The sequence below is a fragment of the Ursus arctos genome, unplaced genomic scaffold (genome assembly GCF_023065955.2).
Source record: "Ursus arctos isolate Adak ecotype North America unplaced genomic scaffold, UrsArc2.0 scaffold_9, whole genome shotgun sequence".
Classification (NCBI taxonomy): Eukaryota; Metazoa; Chordata; class Mammalia; order Carnivora; family Ursidae; genus Ursus; species Ursus arctos.
In genome coordinates this window covers 5,626,048-5,638,604 of record NW_026623111.1, presented here as the reverse complement: position 1 = coordinate 5,638,604, position 12,557 = coordinate 5,626,048, and the positions used below count along the sequence as shown (strand labels likewise).

At 45.3% G+C, this 12,557-nt stretch overlaps 1 protein-coding gene across 1 annotated transcript in view; it reads left to right on the top strand.

Annotated features, from left to right (window-relative positions):
• STK32B (serine/threonine kinase 32B) overlaps nt 1–12,557 on the top strand; it is a 375,736-nt gene that overhangs the window by 139,524 nt on the left and 223,655 nt on the right. The gene's annotated exons all lie outside the window — the stretch shown is intronic.

Genomic DNA, 12,557 nt, shown 5'->3' with positions numbered 1-12,557 from the left:
CCCCGTCTCCATGGAGAGGGACGCTTCAAGAGGAGTGGAAAGAGGAATGTGGTGCCTGAACACTGGACAGAAAGGGGAAAGTGGAAAAAGGTCCTTCCCTTCCTAGGATGGTGTTCTTGGAAAGCCTCAGTTTTCTTGTCTGGAAAATGGGGACAGTAGCTCCCTCCCTTCCATGCTTTGTTTTTATTTTATTTTATTTTATTTTATTTTATTTTATTTTATTTTATTTTATTTTATTATTTTATCTTATTTATGTGAGAGAGAGAGAGAGTAAGCTAGGGAGCAGGAGTGGGGGGGGGCGTGTGGGGAGCGGAGGCAGAAGAAGACTCCCCACTGAGCAGGAAGCCATACTTGGGGCTCTATCCAGGGACTGGAGGATCGTGACCTGAGCCAAAGGCAGATGCTTCACCGACTGAGCCCCCCAGGCACCTCGCTTCCGTGCTTTGTGAAGGCCAAAGCAAATGAGATCCAGTGGATGAAAGCCCTGTGGAAATGATCATTTGTTGGAGAGATGTACCTTATTATACTTCCTTCTGATAAAAACTGAAATATGACTAATGACCTGTAAATCCTTTGAACGGTTTATATGCATGGAACTCTGCGGGGAGGCAGGGAGCCTGGTTATACCTGTGAGGACGCAGACAGAGCTGGCGGATTCTCAACCGCCCGGCAATTTCGTGTTAAGCTCACATCCCAAAGAGACACAAACATTACATTGGAATGTAATACATTTTAATGGGGAAGTGCTTACCTGCTGTAGTGAGCTTAATTAAACTGCAAGCAGCAGCGCCCTTGTTCCTCAAGTTTTTGGAAGTCACAAGGCAGCCTCCCTGATGTTCTTCTGCCAGCCAGGCGCCCGCCTTCCCCCAGTCCACCCAGGTCTCTGCTCTCCGCCTCCCTCTGCCTGGGATAATCTCCTCTGGCCACCTGCAGGCACAGCCCTTCACATCCCTCAGATCTTTACCAAATGTGACCTTCTATTTGAGGCTTTCTCTGACCGCCCAATTTAAAAACCCCACACTGGCTGTCCCAGTCCACTAGCCTTTACTTTATCTGCTATGGCACATTTCACCTTACAGCACACCATGCCTAGTATGTTTTTCTCTTCTTTTCTTTTTTTCTTTTTCTTTTTTATTAACTTATTTAAATTCAGTTAGTTAACATATAGTGTATTATTAGTTTTAGAGGTAGAGTTCAGTGATTCATCCATTGCATATAACACTCAGTGCTCATCACATCACGTGTCCTCCTTAATGCCCACCACCCAGTTACCCCATCCCCTCACCTACCTCCCCTCCAGCAAACCTCGGTTTGTTCCATAGAGTGAAGAGGCCCTCATGATTTGTCTCTTTCTCTGATTTCCTCTTAATTTATTTTTTCCTCCTTTCTGAGAAGGAAACTCTGGGACTGAGAAGTAAGTGGACGTTGGCATCCCTTCGTGACATCAGGGATGCCCCCTGAGGAATCGGCACCTTCTGGATGTCGTGGCTCATGGTGGCTCCCCGTGACAGGGGTTGTTACAGATGCAGAAACTGAGGCTCACGGAGGCTGAGTGGTTGACTGTGCAGGCCCCACAGTGAGTAGGGGCTGGATCCGGGACTCACGCCCTGCCTGTCTGACTCCAGAGCCTACTTTCTAGAACATGGCACTGCCTTCATTTTTCTGGCTGATGCCATACCATTGCTTAAAATGGTGAAGGAATTTCAGAGGGAAAACAGACCTGCCGTTGGGATCTTATCCACTAACCGGAAATGTGATGCTGTCCTTCTCTGGGCTGCAATTTTCTCAGCTGTGGACTGAAAGCCTTGGACTCTGTCCACTGGTTTTCCCTTGGTTTCCACAGAGCCCTAGGGGGTCCAGGAGGTTCCTTAAGGGTCACTGGGGGCTGATAGGGTTGAATGTGTCCTGCTGCTTTCCGCATTCCCTACTTTTATGTGTTAGTGGTTTACCTTTGGTTTTATTTAAGTAAGGGTTTTTGCTGCTTACCCGTTTGACAGCCAGGAGCCTAGATTGTTCTCCTATTCTGAGTCTGAGATTTGACAACCCTCAGGCTGCTCTGTGGGCTGAGAACTGGACCCAGGCACAGCTAGCTTTGCTAAGCAGAGAGGCATGACCTAGACTAGGTGATCAAATTAAAAAAAAAGAAAGAAAGAACGGGTTTAATGAAAATGAATCTCAGTTTGTAGAATCAGAGGCGGCACATTAATGGTGAAAGAGTGTTGTGTTCCCCGTGCAGCGTGCTGAAGGCTGTGCCCAGGCCAGTGGCGAACACCACAGGGGAGAGGAAAGTACCACTGTGCGTGCTCCCCACTCGGCCAGCGGCCTCGCAGCGCCCAGGAAGTCAAGTGGTATATCCAGACAGTAGAGACCAGAAAACAGATTGTGGTAAATGTCTGCTCTCAGGAGAGCATGCTTACTGATAAATGGCCCCTGGTGCTTCTGCTGGGAGAACCGTTGCAGAGATGACAGTAAATGACAATATCAGTTTAAAAGCCACATTGCCCATAAAGGGCAGGTGTTTGCAGGGTCTTATATCCAAAATGGTGGTATTTTCTTAGAACACCCATCACCAGGAACCACCGTGATGCTTCCTGCTGTCGAATCCCCAGCCAGACTTCTGCTCCGCATACCTGCTGGGGGACCATCATGTCTTCACATTCTCCTACAGCACAGCAGCCTGGTCCTCAGGGCCCTGGAAGGTCAAGGTCGGGCTTTTGATCTCCTCGGTTCCCCACTACTGCATCCTTTGCTGGCTGCCCCCGAGGAAGTGCCCACAGCCACTGCCCTCTCTAAGGCTCTGGCTGTGCCTCCCTGGGTCACAGGTGTGGGGGGCGGGTTCCCATCCCAGGACTCTGTGGGCCGTTGTCCCCCTCTGAGCCTCCTGACCTCCACAGTGCTGCTGGACCTTGCTCTCTGCTTGTGTTACTTCACCTCTGAAAGACTGGATTTCACTCACCCTCCATGCTTCCCAGCCCCTTCCCTCCAGTAGACCATGGGCCTTCCTCCCATGCAAAAGAGAAAGGAAGGATGCGGTGGTTAGCTTGGTCTGTAGATGACACAACAGAGACATGGAGGATGGAGTCATTTCCCCGGCATCGTGGGGCCAGCAAGGTGGGAAGTCAGTATTTTGACCCCTGTCCAACGGACAGATGTGCAAGAAGGGATTTTGGGAAGTCTGCTGACTCCAAAGCCAGATGTGTTTGCTGGGTTGTTGACGCACTGGACTGCACTGGGAACTTAACAAAGCCTGCCTTATCCTTCAGCGCCCTCCCTGCTGAGCACCTCCTCCCAGAGGCAGAAATCCTTCTCCCTGCAGCACGTGGCTTATGCTCGTGAGGCCCTGCCCTTCTTCCATCTGAGCCTCTTGAAAGGGGCCACAGCTTGTTCGTTCACGAGAGGCAGTCCCAGACCCATCAGCTTCATGAAGCTCCGGGCTTTCTCTGCCATGCTGTCCTGTTTTATTTATGAAGCGTAGTGCCTTTCTGTCTCTGATGTTAGCGTGTTTGCTCCTTTCTTTGTAGACTTTTTTTCAGAATGTCTAAAGCACTTAAAACGGTAGTAAGCATATGTCAGCACTTGATAATACATTCGTTATGTGGAATTGGATGTTTGCACCCGATCCATGACTTAGGGCATGGTAGGTTCTCAAGAAATGAAAGAGAAAAGAGGGAGGGAAGTTTGGAAGGAAGAGGGGAGCTACCTGTCCCCTCTAGTGGGTCCTTGAGGGCAGGGACCATGCCTTTTCATGGCTTCCTCCATGGCTCCTAGCACAGCAGCACACACTGCACATCTGATAAATCACCGCATAACACGCTGAGTTTAGTACGCAAACATACGTGTCAGAGCAATAGAACAATGCACTTCAATGCTTCTTGCTCTCAGAAATCTTTTTCAGCTTTGATTTTTAATTATTTTCTCCACCATTCATTACAGAATTGCTTTTTTTTTTTTTTTGATTGGCAGGGCATGCTCCATAGTTTGCCACTATGTTCTGCAAGATGGGTCTGAGGCCGTTTGCTTACACTAAAGAGGGAAATGGGGCATTTATAAAACGTATTTCTACCAGATTATGTTACTCCAGCCCTTTGGCTGCTGTCTCCCTTCCCCCACATCCTACTTCCTATGCCAGCAACCTGGCATTCCCCAGGCTCATTTCAACCAGTAAAACAGTTGTTGAAATGACCCTGCAAAATGATTATCCACGTTCTAGATGATAAATTGATTCTGTGAGGTCATGAAGAAGGAAGCTGGAGAGGCCTCGCGGTCCCTCATGGTCATGTGCACACCACCTTTGTATCTGCATGTTACAGACTTAATATTTTTATATCAACATGGTTTCTTATGTAAATGAATATGATCTTAAAAGCTTGGTATTACCCCTCTAAGTAAAAAACGAGTTTCCATGTCTTAAACAGAAGGTGACTCCATTTCATGGTATAAGAATATATAAGAGATAATATATTAAAATATATGAGATAATACATACGAATATATAAGAATAATATAATATATAAGAATATATACCATGGGGGCGCCTGGGTGGCACAGTGGTTAAGCGTCTGCCTTCGGCTCAGGGCGTGATCCCGGCGTTCTGGGATCGAGCCCCACATCAGGCTCCTCCGCTATGAGCCTGCTTCTTCCTCTCCCACTCCCCCTGCTTGTGTTCCCTCTCTCGCTGGCTGTCTCTATCTCTGTCGAATAAATAAATAAAATCTTTAAAAAAAAAAAAAAAAAAAAAAAAAAAAAAGAATATATACCATGAAATTTACACTGTGTCATTAAATGCTAGCTAAGTGCTGTTGTCTGCTGAGGTTGTGAACTTGAGACCAGGTCTTTCATTGTTCGAAATGGAGACTCTGCGGGTGGTGGGAGAGTGTTGAAGGCAAGCCAGCATCAAAGCCAGACTTTCTCCTTGTTATAATCAGGATGGAACTGCGATAGGAATGGGAGTGAGTAGCCTCCTTGTTCTACATTCAATGGCATTCAATGCCGTGCCAAAGGCACCAGGATCGCCTCATTGACAGCACCTATGATACACAGGCCACAGCCTCAGTGACACTGACGCTGAGAGCCCGCTGTGGGCCGGGTACCACTCTGAAGGGTCTTGCTCTTTCTCCCCACCCCCATCCCTCCCTCTTCTTTCTTTCATTCCTTTCTCACCCTATAGTTTTGTTCTAAAAATCACTTAAAGCCACCATCATAAATTTTTAAAAATTCAATGCAAGATATATTATTACTAAGTGAGAAAACATAGGAAGAACTCACGTGAGGACTGCAGGGAATGAACGCGTAGCTAGGACTCAGTCCCAGTGCGGATAAGAACACTGCTCCACTGCACAGGGTCGGGGTGGGGAGCAGCTTTGCTCTTGCTCAGGAGTATCTACAACAGCCACAGTAATGGGGGGCACCAAGGCAGATGTGCTTCTCCCTTCCCCCCATTCAAACCTCTTTGGAACCAGCAGGCACCCAGCCTGCCAGGACCTCAGTTGGTTTCTTTCCATGAGCAGGTAGGCTTGAGAAATGAGCCTTACTCTTAGGTTCTTGGGCCCAAGAGCCATGCCAAGTCAGGACTTACACATTCAGATGCTTGCAGGGGCAGGCAGATAAGAAGTGAATGAAGGAATGGAGTGCGAGGAGCTATTAGGGAGTGGTGGGGAGTGTGCCAAGTAGAGAGCTTATGCTGCTGATGGGCCTTGGTGCATTGCAAGGCCCTGTGGGAATGATACAGAGTGGAGCTATTAGCAGGTGCCCAACCCCATAGATCACCCGCTGTCCGGGGTTGACCCTCTGTCATCACTGGTCTTCCTCTTGGTCTTACCTTGCTACAAGGCACAGGGGAGGTAGATTGACCAACAGTTTTCAGGCCGAACTCTGTGGAGCCCTGTTGGTTGCTGGAGGTAGAGGGAGAATGTGCAGGGGAAGATTGCAGTGTTGCTGTCCTTCCGTCTTTCTCACTGCCCTGTATCTCTTTCTTCAGAGCATTCGTCACCGTCAGAAATTATCCTGTTTATTTATCTGCTCCGTTACCTATTTACTTCCTCCTCCAAAGTGAACGCATTGATTCTCAGCCACTGGAACTTGATCACAAAGACTTCCCTCTGGAAATGCTGTTAGAATGAATGAGTGATTGAAGAATGAACAGGTTCTGTTTTTCCAATAGTTACACCTCTTAACTAGTTCCCTTGTTTGGTTGCATCGGTAACAGTTGTCCTTACATTCCTGGTTCCCTGTTTTTTATCTTTGGAATTGATTTTGAATTTCATCAGATGCCTTTTGAAGAATTATCAAGAGGCTCAGATGCTTGGTTTTCCTGACCTGGAAGTATGGTCAGTTGTGTTAATAAATTTAGCAACAGTGCGTCGTCCCACCTGGGGTAGGTCCCACCGTGTGTGTTCATGGTAGAACGTGTGTCGTTTTCCAGAAAATAAGAGTGGCAGCACTAGCAATATCTAAAATACACTGCATTCCTGCTGCGTGTCAGTTTCTCTTTAAGGTGGTTGACGTATGCTCTTCTGTGTCACCCTAAGCACTTCTCAGGATGGACTGTTCCTACTTCCCAGAGCGGGAACCTCACAGAATCTAGGCCTGATGAGGGCATGGTGCCCAACAACGGTTAAATCTCAAAGTTAGCGATTATGATGACTATAAAACTTTTGCATTTCTGATTATTCGCTTAAAATATTAATTCCTAGAGTCAAAAGGTGTTTGGAATACACTGCGAAACTGTATTTTAAAATATGACCACTTGATAAGCAATCTGTGGGAATGGCCTCCTTCACCTCCTTCTCCACAGCAAATTAGATGGTAGGTTCTAGTGGTTTCAGTATATATTGTCTTCGATTACCAGTAAGACTGATCTTTCTAAGCAGATTGGTGGTCATTATTTCTTTTTTAGGAAGAGATTTATGTATCTAAGCTGGAGAGACCCGAGACGGGGGCAAGGGGATGGGCACAGAGAGAGAGGGACAGAGAATCCCAAGCAGACTCCACACCCAGCATGGAGCCTGACGTGGGGCTCGATCTCACAACCTTGAGATCATGACCTGAGCCGAAATCAAGAGTCAGATGCTTAACAGACTGAGCCACCCAGGCGCCCGTTAATAAAAGCTTTCTGAATGGATATTGGAGTTGGGTCCTGCAGGATAAATAGAAGAAAGTGTTGAACTTCACCCTGTGGGGGAATGGTCAGTTTGACAGGAGTGAGGGGTCAGAATGGGCTCCATACTCTGACCCCTGCACAATCAGCTCCATGGTCCACATTTCATCCTGATAGTCCAGGCGACGATGACTTCGTCCTCCACCCTAAAGAAGAGGTGGGATTTCGGGAAGCAGGAAAGAGGAAGCAGGAAGCTCTAGGCAGAGGGACGATGTGAGCACATGTGCAAGAGCTTGGCCTTCACGGCACGTGCACACGCCACGTCCTCACTTTGCATTTGGGGGAGTGGGCTGTGTGGGAGGCACGATGGCAGATCTTGGTGTCAGGCTGGCTTAACATTCCTGCTGTGCACAGCGTCGACACAGAGGTAGTTAACCCTGCTTTCTCTCCTAATCATGCACTTCTGTGTGAGGTGCAGTGAGAGGGAAAATCAGCCTAAACCACTCTGACAATTTCCATTTTGTCCACACCCTCGAGGTCTGTATGGGGAGTAATGAGATTTCTGAGGAACCACGAGCCAGTTGCAGGTTTTGTCTGGACGTTAATCTCGAAGGAGTCTTGGGCCTACAGAGATCCTTTATGGGGCAGTAGAATGCAGCTTGGTGGAGTGGGCTGCCCTTCTCTACGCCAGGCCCCGCTAAAGTCAGGGGCATGCAACGAGTGTCTTTTTAATTAAGGATGCAAGGTGGTTATTTGTACAGAAAGAGTCCAAGTGAGGCAGGCCCATGTACATCAACACCGTGCAGAAAGTAGAAAGCCTAATAAGGTGTAGACAGGAGCAGTACTACGGGGACCTATTTTAATGAATATATTAAGTGTTTGTCATTAGCATATCTTTGTTGCTATGTGACCACGTACTCCTGCGTATTTGAAAACCAATGACTGTCTATGTGGTTTTGAACTGTTGCCTCCAATCTTGCTTACATTATACATCAGCTCCACCTCCAGTCTTGCTTACGGTATTAATCAGCTCCTCCAATGCTCGGTTTTACCTCTCTGAATTACTGCATGTTCCAAATTAGTGGAGCCTGCTGTAATAAGATTTTATTCCACTCCTTTAAATTAAATTTTCTCCTCACTTCGCTTTGGTTTTCCAACCTGACTAGGCTTTCCGACGTTATTAAATTAGCGAACGTCACGTGGTGTACCGCAAGCACTGGGCTCCCTGGAGCAAGCTGCGACATCAGGTGGTTTTAGACGGTTGTCCAGGTGTTTGCATGTGCTGTTCCAATTCCCTGAATTCCTCCTCCGCCTGTTCACTTGGTGAGCTCCTTTCTGCATCACAAAACCCTGCCCACGGCTCGCCTGTGAAGCCTTCCCTGACTCCACCTGGATGATGCCTTTTTTGAAGTTAGTGCTTGGAAAAATGTTTGCTTTTTCTGGGGAGCTGGAATGCGTCCTCATCCTGATAAGGGAGATTGTGTGTCTGGCTGTGTCATCCTCTCCTCTCTGATTGAAAGGAAGCTCAGAGCTAACCCACTTCAGAGAGGCCACGTGGGGCTGCGAAACTAGAGAACCCCCAGACGGGCGGGCCTGAATTTGAGTCCCAGCTCACTGGCTGCGGGACAGTCTGTTGAGACTCAGTGTGTCATCTGTAAAATGGGACTAATATCTAGTTCTTAGATTTTATTTTTCATTTTTTTAAAGATTTTATTTATTTATTTGAGAAAGAGAGAGAGAGAGAGAATGAATGAGCAGGGGGAGGGGCAGAGGGAGAAGCAGACTCCCCACTGAGCAAGGAGCCCGATGCGGGGCTCTATCCCAGGACCTTGAGATCATGACCTGAGCCGAAGGCAGACGCTTCACCGACTCAGCCACCCAGGTGCCCTAGTTCTTAGATTTTAAGTGTATGTTATTAAGTGACACAATGCGTGATCTCTTGACATGTTTAAACAACATTCATTCTTTAACGTTTGTGTTCATTTCCTGCTTTGTTTTGGTCTGCATTTCTCTGATCTCCTTTTAAAAATTGTCTTGCTTTCTACTTGACTTTAAAATTCCTTGGTCCCAAATCTCTTTCTATTTTTATCATTTTGTTTTCTACATTTATATTGTTAGCTACCTAACCTCACCTGTGAAACTGGCCAAGATCTACTGAAATAAGCAATTCTATTTTTAAAGTGCTTGCAGTTGTCCCACGCAGATTTTGAGGGAGCCATGGTGCCCTGGTCCTCCCACACTGCTTTTCTCCTCCAGGGTTGGGGCGATGATGGAGCAGTCCACAGGGATGCTGAGCCAGATGGGCAAGTGCTGCTTTATTAATATATTGGCAGAACCCCCACACCTCATTGCATGATTCTGCCAAAAGCGGGTTTGCAAAGTTTGGCTTGGGCTTGAGGCCAAAAATGGAGACTTCTTCCTCCAGCTCATCTAGATGCAGGGATCCATGAACTCAGACGTAGCTGCAGAAATAGGAAGAGCCGTGTGAACAGACCCCGAGTATACGTACCCAGACAGCCCCTCTGAATACTGGATCATCGAGGTGGCTTTACTAACTATGGGTGCTGTGATCCCACTCAACAGGGTGTCAGTTGACCAGGATTCAGGCATCAGGGACTTGAAAGGTGATTCTAAGGTACAGCCAGTGTTGGATCTACTGAGCTGCTGAGCCTCTCAGCACCAGGTGGTGCATATTTGAATGGATGTAAGAAGCAGAGGCCAGATCCCTTTCTGGGACTCTGTGGATGGAGGAATAACCAACAGGAAGATACACACAGACTTGCTTTTTTGAGACTCTGCAGATGAATGTCAGAGTCTGACCAGCTGGATGGGCCTCTCCTCCCCTTTTAGGGAGATGCGAGTGGGGAGGAAAGAGACCAAGAGTGTTCTTAATGATATTCTGGAGTGAGAGAGGCATGAGCTCCCTGCTGTCCAGAAAGGCAACATTGCTCAAGGGGGACACCTGGGTCTGAGGGTGCATTGAGCATTCTTGCACCCCACCTAGCCTTGGGAGATCTCAATCCTGTGGGTTTCCACTGAGGAAGCTGTCAGCCCAACATCTTGCTTTAGGAAAAGTTCTCTTTGATATCCACACGTGCTGCTCAGTGATTGGAAGGCAACTTTACCCTCTCAGTTAACTGTACCCTAGTCTTAAAGTATGAGGAAGGGCATGAAAAGGAAGCAAAGTTCTTCTGTGCAGGGCACTTTTGAGGGACAACCAGTGTGGTTGCCCATCTTCTTTTGCTTAAGCTGACCAGAGTAATATGGAGCTGTCCTTAGATGTCCTTGCATTCCCTGAATGGAGGATCTGCAAGGTGTGGTACCTGCAGTTTAGCCACAGAGCTGTTCGTTCCTTCTACCCCCAGTGTCTGTCATTTCAGGACTCTTCTCTAGGTAATTTAGTTCAGATTCAGCTATTACTGTTCATCTTGGGAATGGACAACTGAGCTTGGTGCCAAATTAACTTGGCTGATGTTGACTTCAGCTTCTGGCTTCATGGCTCATCGTGGGACTGACTTGTTTATTCTTCTCAGGCACACACAGATCGTTCTCCAGGAGGACCACGTTTGGCCACTAAACAAGTCCAACAAATTTAATAAGGTTGAACTCATATGAAGTACCTTTACATCCATGATGGTATGAAACTAGAAATCATTTGTGGGAGAAAAATTCACAAATACATAGAAATTAAACAACAAAATCCCAAACAACCAGTGGGTCAAAAGAGAAACCAAAAGGGAAATTAAAAAATATATTGAGACAAATGAAAATGGAAACAAAACACAGCAAAAGTTAAATGATGCGGGAGAAGCAGTTCAAAGGGGGGTTTTATGGCAATAAATGTCTATGTTAAGAAAAAAGTAAGATCTCGCATAAACAATGTTAACCCCAAGGAATTAGGAAAAAATAACAAACTAAGCCCAAAGTTTGGCAGAAGGAAGGAAATAATAAAGATCAGAGCAAAAATAATTCAAATAGAGACCTAGAGAAACAATAGAAAAGAGCCATGGAACAGAGTTGGTTTCTTGAAAAAAATAAAACTGACAAACCCTTAGCTAGACTATGAAAAAAAGAATACTCAAATAAATAAAATTATAAATAAAGAGGAGATATTACAACTGATGCCATAAAAATACAAAGGATTGTAAGACACAGTTCAGCTACTATGAACAGCTATACCTCAACAGATTGGATAACCTAGATGAAATGAATATATTTCTCAAAGCATACAAACTACCAGTCTGAATCATGAAGAAATAGGGAATTTGCACAGACCAAAGACAAGTAAGGAGATGGAATCAATCATCAAAAACCTCCCAGCAAAGAAGAGCCCAGTACAACATGACTTCACTAGTGAATTCTACCATACATTTAAAGAAGAATTCTACCATACATTTAAAGAAGAATTATGCCAATGTTCATAAAGTCGTCCAAAAAAATGAAGAGGTGGGAACACTTCTAATCTCTTTTCACAAGGCTGGCATTACTCTGATACTAAAGCCAGATAAGGACACCATAAGAAAAGAAAATCACAAGCCCATATCCCTGATGTACATAGATGCAGAAATCCTCAACAGAATACTAGCAAACCAAATTCAACAGCACATTAAAAAGATCATACACAATGATCAAGTGGGCTTTATCCTTGGATGCAAGGATGGTTTAACACCCACAAATCTATAAATGTGATACACCACATTAACAGAATGAAGGATAAAAATCATGGTCATCTCAATAGATGCAGAAAAAGCATTTGACAAAATTCATTCTTTCTTGATATAAAATCAACAAGTTCAGTATAGAAGGAATGTATTTCAACATAACAAAGGTCAATTGTGACAAGCCCATGGTTAACATCATACTCAAAGTTTATAAACTGAAAGTTTTTCCGCTAAGATCAGGACCAAGACAAGTATGTTCATTCTCACCACCTTTATTCAACACAATACTGGAAATCCTAAATAGAACAATTAATGAGGAAAGAGAAATAAAAGTTATCCAAACCAGAAGGGAAGAAATTAAGTTGTCTCTGTTTGCAGATGACATAATCCTATACATAGAAACCCCTTAGGACTCCACAAAATCTGCAGAGTGAATTGAAAAAAGTTACAGGATACAAAATCAACATACAAAATCAGATGCATTTCTATGCAATGGCTACAAACTGTCCAAAAAAGAAATTAAGAAAATAATCCTATTTGTGATTGCATCAAAAGGGAAAAAAATGCATAGGAATGAATTTAACCAAGAAGGTGAAAGATGTGTACACTGAAAACTATAACACTGATGAAAGAAATTAAAGAAGACATGAATAAATGCAAAGATATCCCATGTTCATGGATTGGAAGACTTAATATTGTTAAAATGTCCATGCCAACCAAGGTGACCTAACAAATCAATGCAATCCCTACCAAAATTTCAATGGCACTTTTTACAGAAATAGAAAAATAATCCTAAAATT